At 39.8% G+C, this 4,989-nt stretch overlaps 1 long non-coding RNA gene across 4 annotated transcripts; it reads left to right on the top strand.

Moving 5' to 3' along the window:
• Nucleotides 1–211: 211 nt before the first annotated feature.
• LOC133706468 (uncharacterized) lies at nt 212–3,665 on the top strand. 4 transcript variants are annotated; one of them, XR_009844559.1, is made up of 5 exons: nt 212–483; nt 2,296–2,459; nt 2,613–2,675; nt 2,861–2,985; nt 3,477–3,665. It is a non-coding gene; the product is annotated as an uncharacterized LOC133706468 (long non-coding RNA). The 4 variants fall into 4 exon arrangements; XR_009844556.1 differs by having other exon boundaries at nt 1,967–2,459; XR_009844557.1 differs by having other exon boundaries at nt 1,368–2,459.
• Nucleotides 3,666–4,989: the final 1,324 nt, after the last annotated feature.

Raw genomic sequence — 4,989 nt, 5'->3', positions numbered from 1 at the left:
GTGTCGTCGCGTGTACTTAGTTCTAAACTCTATGTTAGAGGGCAAAAGAGAATTAAACTTTGAAAAATTTCTCTTTGGGTCAGCCTCTCTTCCGCTCTCAACCCGCTTCTCTTGTGCATCAGATCAATTAGAAACTAGTTTGGCATTTGGGTATTCAGAATACCAAAGTCCCAAATACATTCATCTTGTCTCTAGGTCAGATCGGCTATAACCTAGATCTCGTCATTTCAATATAATCCATCACAGATCTGGTATTTCTTTCTTCTCCAGATTCTCCGCTCTATCTAAGCTAGATTTTGATACAGAGAGCTTCTTTTTGGAGAGTGAGAAACAGAGACGAGAGATGGGTTCTGGTTCGAAATTGGAAGGCACATAAGCTCGGCGATACGGCAAGACCCGTAAGAAGTCTTGAGTGTTTCTAGGGATTCAAAGTCATTCAACTGATAAGGAAATTAAAAAGGCGTATCGGAAACTCCCTCTCAAGTAAGTTCAATTTCCGATTCGCAATCCACCCATTTCATTGTTTTAGATTATCTTGTTTGCTTTTGTGTAATTTCTTGTTGGGTTATGCTGCTAGTTAGTATATGAGGATAGTATTGCAGCAATAGAGATTGATTCTGTGAATTTCAGGTGCCGCCATTGTTTCTCCTCTCTCAAACTCGTACTACTCGCTTCCTTCTCTTTTATATCTGTATCTATTGTCTGCATATATGCAATTTGAAATGCTTGATTTGATTTTTAGCAAGGAAAAAGTATTTTCAGGAAGTGGGTTTTGCGATTCATGTGGTTTTTCTTGTTTTGGTCACTAGTACACAACATTTGATAAACATCAGTCAGACACTGACCTTAAGATGACAGAGTATAGAGCCGGCTGAGTTTTGCAAATGTGTGTACAATCAAGTCTTATAGCTTGAGTGTGTATTTGTGTGTATGTGTGACTGCATGTGTGTATTTGTTTGTCATGAATCATGATGAGAGTAAAATGTATGTTATAGTAATTAATTGGGTGCCTACTAATCTGGGTTGCATCATTTAGGCAGTGTTTTTGTTTGCCTAATTAGCATCGGATTGTAACAAGTCTCTTTCTCTATTCTTTGTTTTGTTGGTAAGAGGTTGTAACGAGTTTTCAATTCATTATTAATTGGTTCTTTGTGGCTGAAAAAAATAGTAGCAAGTATTTTTTTTTAAAAAAATCCCCACCTTTAATAGACTGAAGCTTAAAGACCATTAAAAAAAATTGAAAATGGGTAAATGGGTGGGTATGGGTTTACCTGTTTAAAAATGGGTTGGGTAAAATACCCGTACCCGCGAATGTTATTTGAAACACTGCAAGACACTAAATCAGTAATGCTTTACAATATGTTCAGATTACAATAGTTAAGTTTCTTCATATGGAAAATCAATTGAAGAAGGCAAGAGTTTTGGTGATGCTTTTGAAATGCAAGTACATTGACCCTCTTTCATTTCGTTGATGTCTTGTCGGGGATCAAGAAGTTTCTGAATGTAGGATCAGAAGCCCTCTAAAGGAAGAATACCAAAATCGTTGATGATTTCTTGTATAAGTTAATCCACACAAAAATTGAGCAAATGAAGAAAAAGGATTAACTCTTCTGAGACTCTGAGCTCGTGACAATACTAGTTACAAGTTTCTGATTCTGCAGGTTCAAATCTATGTTGATCCATTTTGGATATGAAAAAGATTTCTCAAAATTGGTTCTGAAGCCACCCTTATCAATTTTGCATTACTTTGCTGTCATTCTTACTGTGTGTCTGTGTTTATGAGAGTGAGAACGAGATCATTTCCTCTGATACTTGGTATCAAATCATCATCTCATAATATGAATATTATTTTGAATGGAGCCATGTGGTCCATCAGATATTTGTGGCAACATGTATTGGGGATTGTCTTGCATGATGTTTCTCTTCTCTCTACCTTCTAATCCTATGTCTGCTACATGTTTCATAGAATGACAAGGAGGACATACTGTCGCGGTTTCTATTGGAGAGTGAGAAGAATCCGGAGGAGATGAATGATAAATATCTAAGCGAAATAATTCTGAACTTCATGATTTCTGGGAAAGATACCAGTGCAAATTCACTCTTATGGTTCTTCTACATGCTCAGCAAGAACCCTCTAACATAATTTATTATTGTTTGAACAAGCTTCTAGTGCTTGCCCTCTTTTGTGCCCCTTTCAGATTTGATTGTGCTTTGGAATATTGGGACATTTGGTTTAAATTTCAGTTGGCATTCTTCTGTCATCTCTCTAACCTTGTTTTTGTGTCAATGATGCAGGAGTCCATTCCTTCAACTTTCTTGGTTTGGGATATCAAGTGAACTGGCCCATCAGCTTTGTTTTGACTCCTGGTGCATTGAAAATATATGCCGAGATATTCAGTTTTTTGATACTAGTGAAACTGGCTTTGTTTTCATTGACTGATGTGTGGCGCCAATTGAAGGTGTGGATTCTTTTAGTTGATTTTTTATTTATTTTTCAGGTAGAGTGCTTGTTAGAGTTCCTTTTCAATATGTTTTTCTGGATGTTGGCATTAAGACTGCATAAATCCTATTCTCTGAGATGCGTTTGATTGAATTCCTATTCTCTGTGGCAGGGTTGATGAAATAAAAATCACTAATGCTTTACAATATGCAGCTAGTATTGAGTACGTTATAAGGTGAGCATGTTAGTAGCAATGACCATGATATCTTCTGTTAATGGTGTTTATTTGAGAAGAATCCAGTTCGTTTATGAATTAAAAGAGGTGTATGAAAGAGAATCCAGTTCGTAATTTTGACAATGCTCTAGTAATTTTGAGTTTTATGTTCATTCAAATATTAATTCTTCTTTTTGTCATTGCAGGTGGAGTACCAATATTAGTCTTTGGTCAAACTGGGGTTGCATAAGCTGATTCTCCAAATGAGGCCCTTCCTCTTAATTGCAGACCTAATACTGGTGCTGCGCAGCTGACCAAAGATAAATTCAAGGTAGATATTTTCTCTAACTTATATTATGGCTTTTTTTTTGGTAGAAACCAAACATTGACTGTGTTTTTCGTTACCAAACGCTATGTAGACTCTATTAAATATAAAGATGTGCACACATGAAGAGGTGAGGTATGAAATGATAATCCACCAAGCAAAGCTGTAGTTTCTAGTGTAGTTCTCTACTCTCTGAGATCGCATTCCCACTTTCACTTTCTCCTATCCCTATTCTACTTTCACAAGGCTTTCTCTATCACCATTGTCATTCTCTTCAAATTGTTCCTTTACTTTCGCAAAGACATCTCTGCAAATTCTTTGAGTTTTGAAATCTCTCACGACCTGAAGAAACCTTTCATATATGTCTCATTGGTTAGAAAACTAAAGGGTAAGAGTGTGTCAGTTTAGGACCTAAAGGAGGGTAATGAAATTGAGGTTCTTTTCTTTCTTAAGGTCAGTGATCAGCTTACTATTTTATCTGTTTTTTCGTGTACCAGTTTCATCTCAGCAGAGAAATTGAAGCTTCAGATGTGTTCACTTGAGGTTGTCATTAGCTGGGATGAGCGAGAGTAAGATAGGAGAAAGAAGTTGTGCATTTTTTGTATTTTGAACAATGACAAAGATGTATGAATCATTGAATAACAATATTGTGAAAGAGTATACAAGCTTCTCATTTGTATTTTTGCACAGAATGTGATTTGTATGAGTTTTGCAAATTTTTTTTTTTTTATTGGTGATTCATATTTTGCGACGGCATTGTTTCCGACGCAGATGTCCTTCAACGACGGCAAAAAATTTCATTGCGGTAGGTGGCGTCGCTATTGCTCTTTGTGACGGTATAGTTGTCGTCGCCATAATTCATGCGATGGTGTAATTGCCCTCGCAAATAGCAATGGCGACGCCCTCAACGACAACGGCGATTTTGCCGTCGTCTAGCCGTCGCCGTTGGTCTTTCGCGACGGCAATTTGGCTTTTCGCGACGGCATTGCGCCGTGGCTATTTGAAATTTTTTTTTGTAGTGCCTACACCCAACGGAACAGGCTATGTGAAAGGCAGTCAGCAATTGGCAAGAGAGTGTTATTCAACAACTGTGTCGCGGTCGACACGCCGCCATGAGATCTTAACGGTAGGAAGCCATGCACCAGCACCAAATATCTTTGAGGACCCTAGGGATGACAATGCGAAATATGTAAAAAAGGAGCATGTCAACCCCGAAACATCGTTGAAGGTTATCAGCATCTCCGACGACCACCCTGAGCGGACAGTCCGCATAGGCGCTCAGCTAGCCCCAGAGATAGCGGCAGAGCTCACTCAGTTTCTACGTGACAACGCTGCTGTCTTTACATGGTCCTATGCTGATATGTCGGGCATCTCCCCTGAAATCATCACGCACAAATTGAGCATAAAGCCATCCTTCTATCCGGTCAAGCAGCGGCGAAGGGCCTTTGACGAGGAGAGATATCGTGCAATAGGGGAGGAGGTCAGCAAGCTCCAGGGCATTGGATTCATCCGCGAAGTCAATTATCCTCAGTGGATTTCCAACTTGGTCATGGTCAAGAAACCTAGCGGCAAATGGCGGATGTGTGTAGACTTTAAGGGTCTCAACAAGGCATGTCCCAAGGATAGCTTCCCGCTACCCCGTATTGATCAACTGGTCGATGCAACCGCTGGACACGAGCTGCTCAGCATGATGGACGCCTTCTCCGGCTATAATTAAATCAAGATGCACCCCGGCGACCAAGAGTGCACCACCTTCACAACTGACAAGGGCCTATACTGCTACAATGTCATGCCTTTCGGTTTGAAGAACGTTGGGGCAACATACCAGCGGTTGATGAACGCCATGTTTGCGGAGCACCTTGGCAAAATAATTGAGGTCTACGTGGACGACATGTTGGTCAAGAGTATCAAAGCTAGCGGACACGTGGCAAACCTCCGCATCATATTCGCCATTCTCTTGGCCTATGGCATACGCCTCAACCCAGAAAAATGTTTCTTCGGCGTCACCGC

Source organism: Rosa rugosa, chromosome 4 (genome assembly GCF_958449725.1).
Source record: "Rosa rugosa chromosome 4, drRosRugo1.1, whole genome shotgun sequence".
NCBI classification, from domain to species: domain Eukaryota; kingdom Viridiplantae; phylum Streptophyta; class Magnoliopsida; order Rosales; family Rosaceae; genus Rosa; species Rosa rugosa.
This window is presented reverse-complemented; position numbering and strand designations above follow the sequence as displayed.